The 20,484-nt window shown below is 37.3% G+C and overlaps 1 long non-coding RNA gene across 5 annotated transcripts in view; it reads right to left on the reverse strand.

Moving 5' to 3' along the window:
* The window catches only part of LOC123570045 (uncharacterized), a 357,619-nt gene that overhangs the window by 261,946 nt on the left and 75,189 nt on the right, over window positions 1-20,484 (reverse strand). For 2 of the 5 annotated variants that reach the window (XR_006694008.3, XR_006694009.3), the window contains exon 4: window positions 5,268-6,098. The exons of the other annotated variants lie outside the window; for them this stretch is intronic. This is a non-coding gene — a long non-coding RNA (uncharacterized lncRNA). Of the gene's footprint in view, window positions 1-5,267; window positions 6,099-20,484 lie in introns of those variants that run through there. 5 annotated transcript variants of the gene reach the window in all.

The following is a 20,484-nucleotide window of genomic DNA, read 5'->3' on the forward strand; positions in this document are numbered from 1 at the left end:
GGAGGTGAAATATGTTTTGGTAACTCCAAAAGAACAAACTAGACAAAGAAGAAAAGGAAGAAGGAAGCAGCATTATGAGGAGACCAGATATGTGCCGGGGACTTACGTTTCATCATTACATCTCACACACTGAGAAATGCACGATAGGTATCCTTCACACCTTTCTACAGGGTAGAAAACTTCGGAAGGATTAAAACTTCTTCCCAAGGTCACTTATCTAGTAAGCAGCCAAGCAGACACACTCAGTTCTTTATGGGTCTTATTCTCTCCAGATATCATCCCTGTGGGATGTGTCTGCAGTAGTGTGATGTGCTTAAGAACAGCACTGTTTTGCATTATAAACATTGCAGGTACGTTGTTAATAATAAAATAATGATGTTCCTTAGATTTTAGGTGGATTTTGTATTCTAGACATATTTTGGAAACGTCCCACATATTTTGGCTGAATGACCAAACAAACAGACCAATGAAACAGAAATACAAGTAGATGTTACACATAAATTACCTTTATATGAGTGGAAAGGGGGAAAAAAACCTGTATGTTATAAGGCCACCTGTGGCCATAGGAGAACCATTCTGAAGAAAGATCAAGGAAATAAGACTGGATTATAGAATTTGAGTGGAGATGACAGTGGTGGGAGTCTTGTGGCCAGGGAAGAGAAGGCTGCTTTAAAAAGAGGGATAGAGGAATAGTGGGAGCAATCTAAAAAACAAATTCACAATGGGAAGTATAAAAATAAAATAAAATGAAGCTCTTCCATTATTTTGAGTCCCATAAGAAACATGCAAAACAACGACTTGCTGTCAGAATGAAACTCTGAGTGTTCCCATCAGAACTAAGTTACATTAAACAGGAGCAGCTCTCATGGTATTATGCTGCTGTCATTTCTTGGTAAATCCATGTCATTAGCATTGATTTCTTGAGGAGAGATTAAAAGAGGTTTAGTTAGGAGAGCAAGGCAGGAGTGGATATTATCCAAGCCAATGCAGCTCTGGGTCTCAAAGATGACATTTTCCTCTCTGCTTCATTAACTTGCAGAGCTTGTTGAGCTTTGGCTGTTTCTAATTAATTCTTTTACTGGCTTTTTTTGAATGTGTATCATCGCTGGCAAACCATATAAAATGAAGAAATCTCTCTAAGGTTTTACCCTTTTAATTATTATTTTTATTGCTTAAATGAAGCTCCAGAATTGCAAATGTTGACATTTTGGTTTATTCTAGTCATTAGAGTTTTCAAAGGGGGGAACAAAAAAGAAAAAAGAAAGAAAGAGGAGGAGGGAAAGGGTAAGAAGGGGAGGTAGCATTGAGCTGGGGAAATGAGGTGAGGTTGGTTCTCAATCGCAGAGACAAACATTGAAAGGGGAAAAACAAACAGGTTTGTCAAATGTGACCTCCATAATGGTTTTGCCCTTTTAAAAAAGAGCAGGAAATGAAATATCACTAGACGTAATTCCTACTGATCTCTTACACTAGCCGGTGCTCAGATTAAACAGGGCTTTCTGCTGTCTGTGCCATTTGATTTGATTTGAGTAAGTAGCTCCTAGCAAATATGCTACACTTTTTTTTTGGTCACTGTTGCTTCTGTGTTCATTTAGATATTAGAAATAAGGAGAATAACTTTGGAAAAAACAAACATCAATCAAAGCAAATTAGTTAACAAGGCAATTTGCTTTGGTGACCCAGAGAGAAGTTTCTCAGAAAAGCCAGCCTTGGCAACCCTAAGTCACTTTCAGCTAATATTAATTGAACATCTATGTAAAAAAAAAAAAAAAAAAAAAAAAAAAAAAAAAAAAAAAAAAAAATTATACTGGACATGTGTCTAAATGCTAGAAGATGTGTGTATGGGAGAAGTGTTATAAAGAAGTTTCAGAAAAAGCTCTATTTTAGTATTTTACATTGGGTTTTTAATATAAGCTAAATTGAAATAAAAACAACACCTGCTGTTACCAATAGTTTTCTTCCCAGATATTGAAGAGAAATATGATATACGAGTCTGTTTTTGTAGTTGAGGCATTTTTTTTTCTATAGAAATGTGTTTATACATGGTGTTCATGTTCTCTAACTGCTCACAAAAGCCTACTTAAGTCATGATGTTACTGAACTATAGTAATGTCCTAATAACACTATGGAAACTAAACCCAAAGCACAGCAATGTTTCTATGGGTTAATGCATTCAGAATTTAAATTTGCATCTCCAGGAATGGGTCTCCTCCCTCTGTGATGGAAGGGAAGTTATCTTAGCTGCAGGTCATTAGAGTCCCGTTCACTTTCATTCAGAGCTTCAGCAAGGCATGGGCTGTAGAGATGTAGGTACAGAGGCAAGGTGGGGAGGTGTCGGAGCATCCTGGGGAGGTGTTCTGAGAAACTGGGGCTTCTGGTCTGTACTAAACCTGGGAGTGTGGCTTGTCCCAGCCAAACCTTGGCTGCTAGATTGTTGTTCATCTGTGTACCCCAGGGAAATGCTCGGTTTCCCTCTTGAAATCTCCCAGGATTGATCTCACTGCTTTTCTCTCTCTTTTTATGCCATTCTGAAGGGGTTGTATACTTCCTTTAAGAAGTTTTTGTGCTTTGTTTGTTTGTTTAACCAACTTATATGAAAGCTAAGATGATAGGTAAGAACTTCCTACTCCTATGGAACTTCTACTTCCATACCCAGCTCTTCTTTCTTCACTGCTTCTTCTCATGTTGTAGCTTAGAATGGAGAGAAAAAGACTAAATCTATGCAGAATAATTTACATTTCAAAGAACAGCAGAAATCACTCATGCCCTCCCTACCCAGGAAAGGAGAAAATTGAGGGACAATATAAGAATTTAAAAACAAGCAACAATAACTAATATTTATTGATTGTATACTGTGTGACAACTGGTATTTTAGATAATTTATATGTATCAACTCATTTAATATTAACAGTAATCCTAAAAGTAAGTACAATTATTATCCTTGGTGTACAGATAAGAAAACTAAAGCAATACCTAAGATCACAGAAGTTCACGGGTGATGACAGATTTTTACACAGGGTTGAGGGGGCTTTAGGAGGACAAAGAAGACTGCTGCTGAAAGGACCAGCATTGAGACTAGGACACCCAAAATCACTATGCAAAGATAGGTCTTATGAAGATAATTTTCTATGTCCCTCCAGCCTCCCTTTTGTATTAATCATCCTCTACGTTCAATTTAGTCCCTCCTAGTTCAAATTAGCTCTAAATTCTAGCAAGTTAAGACAAGGGAATATTTTTAGATCATCATTTCAGGTGTGCAAGAAATAACTTTTCCTCATTTGTTTATAACTTAATTTCATTTTTAAATATAATTCCCCATTTCACCAGAATTTGGAGAATATAGCTTCATTGTTCTTGAAGTCTCCCTAAGGTGATGTAGGATTCTAGGATCTTATTTACAGGTTGAAGTTTTGAGAAAGTGATGACACCCTATCATCTGTCCATGTAGGCTACCTCAGAGACATCCATTATCCCTGAATACACAATTTCTTCAGGTTCCCAGGCTCCATGCAGCCTCAGATTCACGCCTGGGGACTGCGAATTTTGACTGAGCCTGATAATCCCATGCCCAATGCCCACATACCCTACTGTCATTCTATTTAGGAAGCCTTGACATTAACCAGCAATGCTGCCTAGATTCAGGGAATGGAGCCTTGTGGCTTTGGACCTCCATGATTTTCTCTCCTTCCTTCCAACAAAGCTTGGGGGAGTCTCCTATCACAGGGAGGGGCACAAGTGGATTTTCCTTTGCACATTTATTCTTACTACTTCTTTCAGACCATATCCTTATATAACTTAATATTTGAAAACATTCTACCTGTTCTGAAGGATTTTGTCTTCTGGGAAAAAAACAATCAAAAATATCTGTAGGCTCCTCTAAACTTCCACCCTGAGCATGTTAACAATGGAATCAGAGAAGTCATTGTAAAAAGAGAAGAGAAAAGGGGTTGATGAGGAAGACCCAAAAAAATTGTTTCTTTAATGTTAATATTTCAAATTGTTTACCAGTCACAGCAAGAATGAGAAGGGATTCCCAGGTAGAGGTAAAAAGGAAGTGTAAAAGAACATCTAAATGAAACAAACTCCATGTGGCAGCAACAGGTAGGAAATGGGGATTTCTGCAGCCACAATTTCTAAGAAGGAAGAGTAGTCAGTCTCTACTCATTATGTGTAATTTGGGTTGAGCCAAGTAGAGTTTACTAAGGTGGGAGAACACAGTCAAAGGAGGCCTGAATAAGCATAACTCTCACACATGACTTCCTGTTCTGGCCCTACCACAGACTGATGATAACTTGTGAATGGAGGTTAGATTTCTTCTTCAGAATAGGGAAGTTTTATTCTTGGATTCACTTGCTTCCTTCAATTTCTGAACCTGTAGTATGTGTATGCAGTATGCGTGAACTTGAAAAAGATGGCCCACCCTCTTAGATACTGCAAATAAAGATGTCAATCTTCTTAACCGGGAATTATGAAATGATAATATTCAGTGTGTTTCCTTTACTCAAGGAATTGACATTCTCAAGGTAAAAAAACAAAAAAACAAAAAAAAAAACACCATTAAAAGTAAACTCAGGAAAGCAAAATATTGTTTTCTTTGCTTTTCTGGCCTGATTGTAACTGTCACCCTCCCTTGCTCTTATTCCTGGCATGAGCTACAAAACTTATTTTTTAGACTTCCCCTCTCTCTTGTTCCTCTTTCTCATCTCTGTGAAATTAGTCCCAGTGAGACCATGGCCATGAGTACAAGTGTGTAGATGACCCACTGAGGAGCTTGTGCAGCTTCTGCAGCTGTACTAATGAACCTATTCTCTAAGTACAGAGCCATTGGCATAGAGCAGTCGCGTGTTTCTATACAGCACAGATTAATTTTCCAGGGTTACTGAATGGTCCAACTCTAAATTGTTTACTTTCAATTGTCTCAGGTGCTGGGCTCTGTTGTTCAGCTCCTTCTTAATAAAACCCAAGAGTTCCAGGCTTCAAACTGCATCTGCCTTTTTTTTTTTTTTTTTTTTCTGTTTTTCGTATAGTTCCCTTTAAGTAGCTACAGCTTTACAAGGAGACCTGGCAAGAGTGGAGGATTTTTCATCAGTTAAAGTTATTTCTTTTCAATAGATCTTGAGATTGCGTTTAATTATTTTTCACCCGTGTGTTTTTATTTTATTTATTTATTTTGCCTCCATTGGGAAGCAGAGGAGGATTAGAAAAGAGGATGAATCTGCTTGTACTTGGATGTGTCCTTACATAACCATCAGGTGTACTGGCAAAGAAAGATACTGAGTTTGAAGAAATGCTGGAAAGCAGTATCCGGAAGAAAATAAATTAAGAGATTAAAAAATGTCTGGTTTTTTGAGTCAAACACTTTTGACTTTCATGAAGATCATAATGAATACAACACAGAAGTAATCCAGTGTTGATAAGTGCTTCAGTTTCGGAGGAAGGAGGTAAATAGGTGACTTAGGGGGTGAAATTTTCAGGTGAGTTACACTTCTTCCAGGCAGGTGGCTAAACCTTGACAAGCTGCCAAAGCAGTTAACAGCAGCCACTGTTGCTCAAGGCACTCTTCCATGCTTTTAACTTTTTCCAAACTGAAATATCTTGAGCAAAAAATGCTGCCAGCAATTGCCATCAAGAGGATTGCATACGTGACAGAAAGTGAGTTTGAGTAAGTGTCTGAGCCAGTTGAGGCAATAGGTGGGCCTTCTGGTGATAGAGAAATGGCAAGGAACAAGGTGAATGGGAGTGGCTGCATGAATATGAGTGTCTCAGGAAAGCAAAGAATTTGCTCTTTAATCTTCCTAGAGGTTACATACAGAGTGAAGCCCTAGTAATCTTGAAAGCAGGGATAATGCTCATTATTTTACTGGAGCATTTCCAGTGTCTAGTATATAGTTATTAATATTGAACATTGATTGAAAAGGTGGAATAGGATCCAACTGGAGTCAGAATGGAAAAAAAGGGCATAAGTCAGCTGAATTAAACGGTGACAAGCTGTGAGTAGTTCCACTTTGTCTTGAAAGCTGGAGCTCCTACTGTGGAGGGCTGGCTTCTAGTGCCAGCTCTGCTGTTACTTGAGCCTCTCCAAACTTTAATATCCTCATCTGTTAAACAAAAATGACAACAAAGAATAATTCAATTATGTTTAATGTAACTTCTGTGTGTGATATTGTATTTTCAAAATGGCCGCTTCTCAAAGAAGAAAAGAGGAGTGTGTCAGAAAGTTTAAAAATAATATAGAAATGTAAACATTGCAGTTAGAAATTTTTAGCATCATGTAGGTTACCTGTCCACAGGGGAAGGTGAGCTTTGCAAAACACAACCCCATCTTCATTAACATTAACATGATTGAGAATTTCTTTTAAACTCAAGCAATATAGAATTTTACGTGTAAATGTTCCATGTCAGAATGAGAGTTTTAAGCAGGAGGAGATTTAAGAGAGTATGCGAGCTTTGCGTGAGTTTTGCAGGACTTATATTAATAGCTTTATTTATTTGTTTCATTAGTGTCTGTAAGATTATTTGTTGGGAATAAAATTGCCCTGAGTTTTTCTCCTTGCCCCTGTTTTCTGCTTTATTTACCCTCTTGGGAAGCTTATGTGAATTGGACACATATTCTTATAGACTGACTAAGGAAAATCTTAGTATGTAGCTTGGAACAAAGATGAAATAGTATCTTCTTTTGGAAGCCTAAGAATGCATAGGGAAGACTAACCATATGGCCACCAGGATAGTATAGTTAAAAGTTATTAAGAACAGAGAGTAGCCCTAGAAAACTCCTTATCTTCTCAAGCAAACTGCTTTACCATGAGCCAAAATATTTTCCTCTCAACATCACATTCTAATAGCTCAAATTCATACAACAGCGTAAATAAAGGGTAGCCAAATATTCTACGAGGTTAATTTGTACAGGGGTTGGTGGAGCAGAACATGCCACTCCACAAGGTCCATATGATTAAAACTTTAGATCTTTATCATAATCTTTTTATAAGCTGGTGCTAAAAAGTTTATGTAGGAACTAGTCAGTGTATTTATTTTATTTACTTTGTTTTATTTTGTTTGAAAGTATTTATATATAATCTTAACAGGAAATATAGATTAAAATCATGATATTAATTAAAAAAACACGGTACTTGGAATTAGATTTAAATTCTAGACGACTGCCTTTGGGCAATTCAATATCTCTCAGCTTTGTTTTTTTGTTGTTGTTGTTCGGATGGTTTTATTTTATTTTTTTATGTATTTTTGAGACGGAGTCTCACTCTGTCACCCAGTCTGGAGTGTAGTGGCCTGATCTCCGCTTACTGCAATCTCTGCCTCTTAGGTTCAACTGATTCTCCTTCCTCAGCCTCCTGAGTAGCTGAGATTACAGGCACGCACCACTATGCCTGACTGATTTTTGTGTTTTCAGTAGACACAGGGTTTCACCATGTTGATCAGGCTGGTCTTGAACTCCTGACCTCGTGATCCACCCATCTCAGCCTCCCAAAGTGCTGGATTACAGGCATGAGCCACAGTGCCCAGCCTTCTTTAAAAAAAAAAAAAAAGGTAAAATAAGGGAGACAAAAATAATTTCCATGAAACTTTTCAGTCCTAAACTTTTCAACAGCCTATAATTAAGAATTAAGTTATATGTACAGCATTTCAGATTCAAAAGAGCATCATCCCCTATTCATGGGATACTCAACATTCAATTTGAGACTGTAGAAGGTGTGGTTGTATAAGTAGGGTTGAGTCGACCTATGGAAAACCCTAAATCCTGGAACAGGAATTCTGATTTGTTGAACTTAATTTCATCATCAACCTAATAGCATAGAATGCACTTCCTGGAGAAGATGAATCTGAAAGACTAAAAAAGTGTTGATTATTAGTATGATAATTATTTTACCAATCTGGTTGCAGTCCTTACAGCATTCCTAAGATAGGACTCTATTATCATTTCTCCCCTTTAGATAAAAAATTATAAACCAAAGTGTCAAAGAATCTTTTCCTACATTCTCCAAGCAAGTTAAGTGACACAGTCAGGATTTAAGCCCAAATTTCACAATCAGATTTTAAAGCTAAAAGAATGTTGACAGTCATCTACTTTAATAATCAAAGTATAAGACTACTTTGACAAAATATGTGGTTTAAGAATCTTTTACTTTAAATAACAATAAAGGCATATTTAGAAGAGAGATTTTGCAACTATATGACCAAAAGTTCCCTTACCAAAATACCTTTTTTTTAAAAAAAAATTCTGACATAACCTAAAAAGGGCATTCTCTAGACAAACAATAACACTGTCAAAATCTGTTTTCTTTTATTTCACTTCTTTTTTCTTAACCATTGTCTTTATTTGGTAGTAAAAATTCTTCCTGCATCAAGTATTAGTACCAGTTTTTTTTTCACTCAGACTAATCAATAATCTCTACTTCATGATGTCTTGCCTCGGTGGCATAGTCTTACTTATTTTCATTTATTTCTTAGCATCCTAGATGTAAATTCCATGAGTGCATCATTAGCCTGTTGGCCTTGCCATTGTACCATCACTTTGAGGAAATTGAGCTACTACCTGGTGCGTCTCTCCTCTGTGGAGAGAGCTGCTGGGTGAGGATGAACAGAAGCTTCCTACAACAGTCATGTAACTGAGCCACCTTGGAAGCAGCTCCTCCAGCCCCATCAAGCTTTTAGATGACTGCAGCCTCAGATGACATCTTCACAGCAACATCACAGAAAGACCCAGAGCCATCCAGCCATGCCGCTCCCAAATTTCTAACCTACAGATTATGAAATAACAAAATCTTACTATTGTTTTAGCCTGTTCTCTGGCCACATCTTGGTTACTTTTGTGTATCTTCTTTGTCTTCATCTTAATGTTGGTGTTTCTCAGCTCATCATCATGGCCCCTTTTTCTTTTCCAACTGTATAATGCTTTGGAGACATCTCTTCCATTCCCATTATTTCAGTTACCACCATTATGTTGGTGTTTCCTAAATCTGTATTTTCATCCAAAATGTGTACTCTGATTTATAGATCATATATCCAGGTTCCTTCTGGATAGGGCCACTTGGGTACCTCAAATTCATGTCTAAAATTAATTTCAGTAACAACATTTCTTGCCAAACATATTTCCCAAATGGGTATTCACGATTTTGGGTGATCCCTTTATCATGCAATCTATCATCAACATTAGAAATTGGCAATTAATCTCAACTTCTACGACATATATAATGAATGTCAGTCCCTTCTGGTATTTCTTGCTTAATATTTCTTCACTTACTTTATGTTTTTCATTCAAAAATTACTGATGTATTTTAAAATGTTATAATTTTATTCAGAATTATTACTGTATCCCACTAACTGGTCTTCCTGACTCTTGTCTTATTCTTCTCCAATTCAGTCTTCATTGTGCTAAAAGGAAAATCTGGTCAAATCACTTCCCTGCTTAACATTCTTCAAACCATTCATGATAAAACATAAAATCATTATTTAAGATATCCAAATGATTCATAATGTATCAATTTCTTGGCCTATTTTGCCTGGTTACAAACGACACCAAAATTTAGTGGCTTAAAACAAGAAAGTTGTTTATGTTGCTCCACATTAAGTACAATTTTTGCAGGGCTAGTCACAGTCAGATCACCTCTACTTTACTCAAGGTCAGCTGAGGCAACTGAAGGGCTCCGGACTGGATTCATCTGAGGGAATTTATGGGGGCATCTGGGTCTTTCTGTGATGTTGCTGTGAAGATGTCATCTGAGGCTGCGGTCATCTAAAAGCTTGATGGGGGACTGGAGGAGCTGCTTCCAAGGTGGCTCACTTACATGACTGTTGTAGGAAGCTTCTGTTCGTCCTCACCCAGCGGCTCTCTCCACAGAGGAGAGACGCACCATGTAGTAGCTCAATTTCCTCAAAGTGATGGTACAATGGCAAGGCCAACACGCTAATGATGCACTCACGGAATTTACTTCTAGGATGCTAAGAAATAAACGAAAATAAGTAAGACTGTGCCACCGAGGCAAGACATCATGAAGTAGAAATTATTGATTAGTCTGAGTGAAAAAAAAAACTAGTACTAATACCTGATGCAGGAAGAATTTTTACTACCAAATAAAGACAATAGTTAAGAAAAAAGTAGTGAGATAAAAGTGTATCTGTTGGTCAATGTTGGCTGTTGGTTGGGAAGACTCACAGAGTTGGGTCAATCAGTAAGAACACCTGCTCAAGGACTCTTCAAGTTGCTTCTTGGCTATCTCATAGCACAGTGAAAAATATTCAAGGGTAATGAGAAAGCCAAGTGAAAGCTGTGGTCTTTTTATGACCTATCCTCAGAAGCCAGGTATAATCACTTCCTTTATACTCCATTAATTTGAGAAGTCACAACCCCTCCCAGGTTCAAGGGGATGAAAAAAGACTCTGCCTCTTGAGGGGTGAGTAGCAAGTTTCTGGAATTCCATGTGGGACCAGAAATATTGCTCTTGCTGTGTTTGAAGAATTCAATCTGATGCACAGTACCGTTGTTTAATTCACTGCTCATTGTTTTGATATTATAATATTTCTGAATTAACTGCAATTTTCAACAGAGATAACATGTTTGATATAGTTTCCTCCATAGATATTCATCCCTTTGAGTGCATTGTCTGTCAATCACTTCTTTCTTATCCCCTATTCATCCTTCAAGATTTAGTTTGGCTAACATTTTATCTTAAACTCCCTCCCTATATCCCTGGCCTCCAAAGATCGCTCCTCTGGGATCTTTTAAAACTCTGCTTTTAGTAATATCTTCTTTCTTTTTTTCACAATATTATATTTTACTAACTTGAATACTCCTCTGTTTCTTCTGTTGGATCTAAGCAATTTGAGGTCAGTTCTACATCAAATTTGTTTGTATATGTTCTTTGTTAAATGCCTAAAAACTAGTAGGAATGCTATAACTTCCATGTAAATTTTGAATGAATGAGACTGCAGAGATGCTTTGGGATCCTACCGCCAAAGACCTTGTATGTCAGACCGGTGTTCAGAATGTATCCTGGGCCAGTCTACTAAATCTTTGCCTTTGTGAATTAATGATGAGCATTTATTTTGATGGCATTAATCAAAGAAGGATGATAGAACTAACATGATGGCAGGATGATATAGGATAAGCCAAGTGTAGGAGGTAGGGTGTTGCTGATGATCCATAAAAGGACAACAGCAACTGTCTCAAGCAAGGTATTATATGCAGGTAGAGAAAAAGATTCAATGAGCTTTAAAATCTAGTTGCAATCATATGATGCATTAAGCATTTTTTTCTAAAGGGCTGTGGCTACACTGTCAAGACAATTTCTAATCTAAGCAATTCCTGACCTGATTTTTGGAAGCTGATGAGTCACATACTTATAGACTTAGAGGCTTTACTGGTGTAGGTCATTTGTAATGCTCAGTGCTTGTAGTTTAAATTAGCATGGCTTTTACAGATCCCTTAATGTGCATAATCTGACCCAATAGTGAGATGGTTTTAAGAAAGATAGAGTTTAGGGAAAAATATATATGAAACGATTTTTGAAGATTTCCCAAGTGCTAGCAGACTAATTTAAAGGACCTTAACTGAATTCTGATCAGAACCTCTCCAAATATCTCTGTCACATCTAAATGTGGCCATCTGGCCACTCCATTGTAATATTTTCAAATTGTGACCAGCAATGGAGATGTTGAATTTGGGCTCAAACCCAACTTTACTCTGTAAAATAGAAATTGTCAGTGATAGAAAGGAGAACAAGTTTGATTGGCATTTCCTTAGTAGAGAATCCGTGAACACATCAAACACATGATTTTATGTGTATGTGAAGAAATGATGCTTTTATTCCAAATAACTATTTAGCATTCATATATAGTATTTTGATGAAAAAATGATATTCAGTTAGAACCCATTGTGATCTACATAATGTAGAGATATAAAGAGAAATAGTTATTACTCTTAAGACACTAACATAATTTGAAATGCAAAATACATGAGAAATTAGAATCCACAGCAGTGCCTGATTATCATATACAGCAGTACTATTGAAACACTAAACTTACAAGACGTTTTGAACAAAAGAGAACCGAGGCTACTTCAGCCAAACACTATACATAATTTCATCTATCACAATAATGCTTTAAGGTATTATCCCATTTTCAAATGAGAAAATTGAACGCATGTGTTTGAAAAAAGCTCAAATTGGAGCTTGGTTCTCACTCCAGAAATATTTATTTTTCTAATTTGCCATCCTGTCACTTATTTATTTATTTTTTTAATGATAGTATGGAGTGACAGTATGAGCAATATAGACAGTATGAGTGATATAGAAATGAATATTTTTGGAATATCACTTTTTTTTTTTTTTTTTTTGACACTGAGTCTCGCCCTGTCGCCCAGGCTGTAGTGCAGTGGCGCGATCGATCTCTGCTCACTGCAAGCTCTGCCTCCTGGGTTCATGCCATTCTCCTGCCTCAGCCTCCCTAGTAGCTGGGACCACAGACGCTCGCCACTACGCCTGGCTACTTTTTTTTTGTATTTTTAGTAGAGACAGGGTTTCAATGTGTTAGTCAGCATGGTCTAGATCTCCTGACCTCGTGATCTGCCCGCCTCAACCTCCTAAAGTGCTGGGATTACAGGTGTGAGCCACTGCACCCGGCCAGATACTTAATTTTTAAACAAACTGAAATCAGTTTGACTTCATACCCGAGGTAGAAAATTAGCCCAGCCTTGAAAGATGAGTAAGTTTGGAGAGGTGAAAATGCAGATAGTAAAATGGGGAGAAAGACACGATTGAACAAATGCAGATGGGAAAGAATTCAGATTGTTGATAAGCAGGTCAATGGGAGTCAATGGGAATCCTTCCCCCCACATCAACAATCAAATAAATGAGTTGTTTAGGGCAATAAAAAGGTAAATAGTTTGAAAGGGAGGTACTGCCCATGGAGGGTCTTGATACCAGTTGGTACTGTAAAAATGTGTATATTTTCTCTTGACAACATATTCTTTTATTTTTCTTTTTTCACTAAAGGTTATTTGATACTACATAGTCTAGTGGACGTACAGTCTTTATATTGCACATGAACTGGAGATGAAATATTTAAAATTAAGGTATTACAATTAATGGCAGCATTGAAATGAAGAGTAATGACAGATTCAAATGTAGGACTGCTTCCCACAAGCGCTAAGCCCACTCTTTGTAAGTCATCATGGAATCAAACCTTTCCCAAGCTACGTTTCTATGTCTGCCTTTTGGGAGGACTTGCCATGTAAAACATCTAGGTCAAAAGTAACTCGTTGTAATACACAGTGAGGGGACAAAGGGAAAATGAGTCCAAGATTCCATTCCATTCTCACCATTATCATCCACCTACGCTAGATCCCCAACCACCCCTACCAACTGCTGGGCCCAACAGTTCCATGCTATAACTACAGCAAAACATCCCACTTTTCAGTTCACAAAAACACATAAGTACCTTCAACTCTGGGGGCACTTTAGATACCCGAACCATTCTTCTTTCCTTTCCTAACAGAAAAATCTAAAGTCAGCTAAATGTTCTTTGTTTGAGCAAGCTTTATTAACCTATTCTTCTACCTGAGTATCTTCATATTGGTGCATACCTATTAAAGCCTTTATCTATTGCATAACATTCACTTTTTTTCTGCCCAAATCTGAGTCCCTTGGAAATAGCTAATTTTGTTAATTTTTTTTTTCTGTCCTCATCCTCAGTGTTTTGCTGATGTTTTAGAATAAATAAATGTTCTGAAGTCTGTGAAAATCTCGTATTTTATCACAATGTTTGAGAGAAAATTCTAATTGGTAAAAATACATATGAAATATAGAAGAAAACCATTCATTTATTTTTCTTTTTAGTAAGATGATTTCTGAATGGGAATCTTGAAGAGATGAACTAGAAGCCTGAGACCCTTAAGAAATATTATAGTTTTGTTGTCCATCTTAGGCAAAGTAAAAATGAAATCTGCTAGCCTGGGTTTTCCAACAGGCATGTATGGGAAGGAGGCAATGAGGAATGAGAGAGAGAAGATGAAGGAAATTCCAGCAGGAAAGTAACATATTTAGCTCAAGCAGAGAGAGCTCTTAAGTTAATGAGAAGCCCTACATGCTCTCAGCTTATGTTACTCGTGGAGGAACTGGGTATAGCTCTGAGTCTGGAGGCAGTGCAGGAAGCCACAGGATACCCCATCGCCACCCCTCAATAATCATATTGGTAGCACAGAGGCGCCTTTTTGATGTGGTTTCTGCCATGGAGCAATACAAAGACACCTAAATATGACTGACTCCAACACACAGGATTGCAGGCTCCCTCCTGGCTTCCACAACATAAATGGCCTTTCAAGCAGCAGGAGCCTGGGGGACCAGGCTGGCTTTTGACAAAACTGTAGAATCAGCCAACCTGCCTTCGGCACCCTCCCATCACTCACTTCCATTTCCATGCTGTTTCCCTCTCCTGGAGCTCAGTGCTCTTTCCCTGTTCATCTCTTGCCTTCAGGCAGGGAGTTATCCAGTTGCAGAAATATGGAGTCAGAAACTGGAGCTCTCCTTCTCAGCCTACTGGCTAGGTTTCCTTGTTCAATCTTTGACATCTCTGTTCCTGGGATTTTTAAAAACACACACAAATAAAAGAGTGACACAGAGAGGACCTCTAAAGAATCTTCTGTCTCTTCTTGTTTAGGACATTATTTGAATTAATGGTGAAGGTGAAAGTCTCACAGTAAAGCCAGCCCATTGGTGCATTGTTATTGTTTAGAATTAATTTACTTTATTTCTTTCTCTTCTCTTTTTCCACCACTAGGAACTGCCTTTGAAGCTCAGACCCACCCGTCTACTACTTCTACTCTTCATGCCTCTTCACTGGTGGAAATATAGGAGTCATCCAGCATCCAGGGAGGAAACTCAGAGGGTAGGGGTGAGTCAAAGGGACCCAACCGGGCTTGTTCTGTGGAGGGTTGAAGCCAAATCCACCAGCTACTCAAGGATCTGTTCAAAATTGGAAGCATGAAATAAATAGTACATCCTTATTGAGGAAAGGAAGATGGGGTCAGAAAGTAAGTGTGGGGAACTAAATCAGTGTGGGTAATAGGCCAGGATTAAGAAGAAAAAGGCAGAGGACACAGCAGCTGGTCTGGGGTCCACAGCAATATTCAGGATTTTTCCCCATATAGATAAAATTGCTACTTCAGAATTATTTCTCAAAGTGAGCTAATTATTTTCCTCCCATGTTGATACCTAGAACCAGGTTTCAGGACATCTTGCTGGTGGAGTGTGAGCAGAAGGGGTTAGATGGTTCTGCCCTTCTGGAGCAGGTGTCTGACCACAGCAATTCTGGAGCATCTGAGTCTGTCCTGAAGCTACCTCTTTGAGGTGACAGATAACTCAGCCAGGGGCCAGATGGAACAGAGATTTTATAAGCCTGGCTTTATTTATTTTTTTCTTTTCTTTTCCTCCTTTTTTTTTTTTTTTTTTTTTTTTTGCCTTGCCTTCACCTCTTCATCTTTGTTTCCTCACCAAAGTCAGCAGCATGATGTCATTGAGCCCAGGTTGGGAGAGTGGAGTCAAGGTTAAGGTACAGCAGAAGAAATCATCATGACTACTCTCTCTTCCCACATCACACTCGATGGCTTACTCTCCAAATGAAGAGCTATGAATATCTAACAGGACAAATAAGCCACGGGTCTGGAGCTCAAGACTTTTTGGTGACTTAGGGATACAAGCTTAAATTGATAGTAAGGATGCCAGTCTAGGACAAACATTCTCCTCCCTAGGTAGTCATCAGTTTGGCTATCTTCATTGGAAAATTGTCTTCAGTAGCTCTCATAAAAAATGGAACAGGGTGCAGATGTTGGTTTGACAGTTCGGACACAGAAACACCTTTCTCGTCTGGCAACCTAGTTTCTCAGGGATTGAAGGAAGTTCATCAACACTTTATAAAGTTCCTCGGCAAGATTAAAAGTTGTTTGAATCGGGCCCTGAAAGTTGATCAATAGCTGCTGGTCTCCCTTTTCAGCACAGAGGCCTGCTTTTTTTTTTAAATCTCTGCTAGGGTCTGAAACCTGATAGGGATCATCTTCATAGAGCTGAAACAAATGTTCTATCATGCATGGTACTGTATTCCCTCCCTCTCCCTCTTTCTCTATGATCCAGTAACTTTGCTGTGCATAAGGTTGGTAAGACATCATCTGAATTAAGTAGTCAAATTAAAAATTCTGAGCACAGGCAAATGGTAATAATGTGCCAAGTGATAAATTACAATTAGAAGAACACAGTGTCTTTTCTGTGAAATTCCTTCTAAAAATACATAACCTGAATATTTTCATGAAGAAAAAATGTCAACAAAACTCAAATTGAGGACATTAACAAAATAATTGGCTTGCAATCTTCAAAAATATCAATGTCAGACAAGTCAAGGAAAGACTGAGGGACTTTTCTAGATTGAAGGAATCTAAAGATACATTATAACTAAACCAACTCATGATCCTGCATCAGAGCCTTTTGCCAAAAAGGTAACTATTGGTACAATTGGCAAAACTTGAATGGGCATCTGTGTATTTGCTAATGGTAATATATCCATATTAATTTCCTGCTTTCCTGCTCTTACAGTGGTTATGGAGGAGAATGTCCTTGTTTGTAAGTGAAACTTAAATATTTGCAGACGATTGGCTAGCACATGAATAACTTACTCTCCAGTGATTCAGGAACATATTTTTGGCTTTTTTTGTTTGTCTGTTTTGAGACGGAGTCTCGCTCTGTCGCCCAGGCTGGAGTGCAGTGGTGCCATCTCAAGTTTAAAAAGCTAAAAAAAAAGCCTCTATTCATAGACATGATGGTTCCAGGTGTTAAAGTTCCTTTAAGGGTCCCCTGTCCTTAAAAAGAGAGTAACTTACGTGGGGTTAATGTGCATTTATTTTAGAAAGCAAATATTTAATATTAGGAAAACAGAATATTTTCATTGAAAGACCACTGAATTGGGATATCTGAGCCTTAGTTTCTAATTCGGCATGGGCAGAAGCATGTGTGACAGTTTACCCCTGACACTCAGCTTCCACTCATGTACATGGTTGACCACTCTCAAGCTTTGACAGAGAAATTTCACATTAATTGACAGAATTTAAAGTGCTTAAAATACCCCCACAGAAATAAAGTATCATTCATTTTTGAGAAAGGTACTTTAATTGATTTTTAGATAAATAAGAATGGATATGTTTTAACCTTCTTTCTAATGTAACTGAATTTATTTCTTACTTTTATATTTTGTGTATAGACACAGACTCAGGTTACTGTAAGTTCTGTTTTCAAAAACAAATGGAGTTGCTCTGTTTGACTAACATTTAAGACATGGGGCTTAATGGTAAAGTTGCACTCATCTCTCATTTGCGACACTGACAGAGGAATCCACAAATACTCAGATTGTCCATGTAAATAATGTGCTTTCCTAACCTCTTTGTTATAGAAGAATCATGGATTGAAAAGATGACTAAGAAAGGAAAAGAGGTTTATCAAACTAATTACATCAAAGGGAGCTGAAGTTACCCTGTTCCTGTTCTCAATCAGAAAAGTAATGTTAGTCATCTGAGAAAAGTGATTCCCCTACCCACACTGCCAGGCAACCGCATATCTGCTTTTGGCACCATAGATCAGTTGGCATTTCCTAAAGTTTTATTGAAATCACATAATATATTATGTATTCCTTTTTCTTTGCTGGCTTCTTTCATTCAGCATAATTACTTTGAGATACATCCAGTTTGCATATATTGATAGATTGTTTTTATTGCAGGTAAGTATTACACAGCTATACCAAAATGTGTTATTTCATTCACCTCTTGAAAGACAACTGAGTTGTTTCCAGTTAGGGGGCTCTTAGAAATAAAGCTTCTGTGAACGTTCTTTTACAAGTTATTCATGATCATATAATTTTTTTTCTTTTCGTTAAACATCTAGAGATAGAATGGCTGAATCATATGGTATGTATATGTTGAACTTTTTAAGAAACTGCCAAAGTATTTTCACCAGCAATGTATGAAAACCCCAGTTTCTTCACATTCTCACCAAACTGGATATACCTCAGCCTTTAAAATTTTTGCCAATCTCACTATTCACAATAGCAAAGACTTGGAATCAACCCAAATGTCCAGCAGTGACAGACTGGATTAAGAAAATGTGACACATATACACCATGGAATACTATGCAGCCATAAAAAAAGATGAGCTTGTGTCCTTTGTAGGGACATGGATGCAGCTGGAAACCATCATTCTCAGCAAACTATCACAAGAACAGAAAACCAAACACCGCATGTTCTCACTCATAGGTGGGAATTGAACAATGAAATCACTTGGACTCTGGAAGGGGAACATCACACACCGGGTCCTATTACGAGGAGGGGGGACAGGGGAGGGATGACATTGGGAGTTATACCTGATGCAAATGACGAGTTGATGGGTGCTGACGAGTTGATGGATGCAGCACACCAACATGGCACAAGTATACATATGTAACAAACCTGCATGCTGTGCATATGTACCCTAGAACTTCAAGTATTAAAAAAAAAATGTTTGCCAATCTGACAGGTAAGTAGTAGTAAACTCATGGTTTTAATTTTGCATTTCTCTAATGACTAATGATGTTGAGTCTTTTCCTATGGGTATTTGCTTTTTATACAGTCTTTGGTGAAATACCTGCTGAAATATCTTACTTATTTTTTAAGCTAGGATGTTTGGTTTATTATGGAGTTTCAAGAATTATTAATATAGATGTAAGTCAGACATTGTACATATGTCTTGTAGATATTTTTACTGAGGCCATAGATGGCCTTTTCATTTTCTTAATAGCGGCTTTTGAAAAACAGAAGTTAATTTTTGTGTGTAATATGAGACATTATTATTATTTTTATTATTATTATGCATATAACTATTCAATTGTTCCAGCATCCTTTATTGACCTTCTTGGGTTTCCAAATAGATAAAATGCAAGTCTCAATTTCATCAAATAAATTTCCAAGTTGCATTACCATTATATTTTACTTTTAGTATATCAAATACTCTTTACAACTGTCTTCTGAAGCACTCAATTGAAATAGAAATGTATTACAGGATTTTGGCATGGTTTTATAAGGTAATATATAACTTACCTTTGAGAGTATTGTTCTGAAATTAACAACCATTAAAAACACTATGCGTGTCTTTTTTCTTTCATATTATTTTTACTCTTTTTTATTTTTAATTTTTTTAAATCACCTTTTATATTCAGAGGGTACATATGCAGGTTTGTGATCTGGCTGTGTTATGTAATGCGGAGGTTTGGGCTTCTAGTGAACCCATCGTTGAAACAGTGAACGTTATAATAAATAGGTAGTTTTTCAACCCTGTTTCCTCTCCCAGCCTTCCCTCTTGCGAAGTTTGCAAAGTCCATTTTTACAATCTTTATGTGTATTCATTTTTAGCTCCCATTTATGAGTGAGAACATACAGTATTTGGTTGTCTGCTTCTGAGTTATTTCATTTAAGCTAATGGCCTACAGCTCCATCCATGTTGCTGCGAAAGACATGGTTTTATTCCTTTTATGACGGCATAGTATTCCATGTGTATATGTATATTCATACTATATATATTCATACTTTATATATGATATAGATATATCTATATCATACTTTCTTTACCCAATACACTGTTGATGGGCACCTAGGTTTATTCCATGACTTTGTTATTGTGAATAGTGCTGCAATAAACACAAGACTGCAGGTACGGGTGTCCTTTTTGACACAATTACTTTTCCTTTGGCTGTATACCTAGTAGTGGGATTGCTGGATTGAATAGTAGTTCTATTTTTAGTTCTTTGAAAATCCCCATACTGTTTTCCATTGGAGTTGAACTAATTTACATTCTCACTAACCGTGTATAAGTGTTCCCTTTTCTCTGCAACCTTGCCAACATCGGGTATTTTCTGTGTTTTTAATGATAGGCACTCTGACTGGTGTAAGATGATATCTCATTTTGGCTTTAATTTGCATTTCTCCGATGAGTAGCGATGTTGAGCATTTTTTCATATTTTTGTTGGCCGCTGTATGTCTTCTTTAGAGAAGTGTCTGTTCATGTTCTTTGCCTGCTTTTTAATGGGGCTATTTGTTTTTTCTGCTATGTATGTTTAGTGTACTAAAAAATCAGTAACACACTGTTATCCACAAGAGTATGCCCACAGTAAATGCTTTTAGACTGTTGAAATGTCGTGGTTTTTATGCATGAACTGAGTGTTCTATCTCTTCCTCATGGTCAGAGTGTCAGTTACAATTCTAAAATGCCTCAGTGTTCCTGTACTTAGCACAGTTAACTGAATTTTATTTCTTTATTTGGGATTTCAGATCCTCAATAGTAAAATAGTAAACATCATATGCAAAATTTAAGAGAAGTTTTTAAGAAACAATATACAGGTTTAATGCAGAGATTGCATGATAGCCTTAATGGGAACTTTTTTTTTTCCTACTTTTCTAGTAGAATTTAA

This window comes from Macaca fascicularis, chromosome 18, assembly GCF_037993035.2.
Source record: "Macaca fascicularis isolate 582-1 chromosome 18, T2T-MFA8v1.1".
Taxonomy (NCBI): Eukaryota; Metazoa; Chordata; class Mammalia; order Primates; family Cercopithecidae; genus Macaca; species Macaca fascicularis.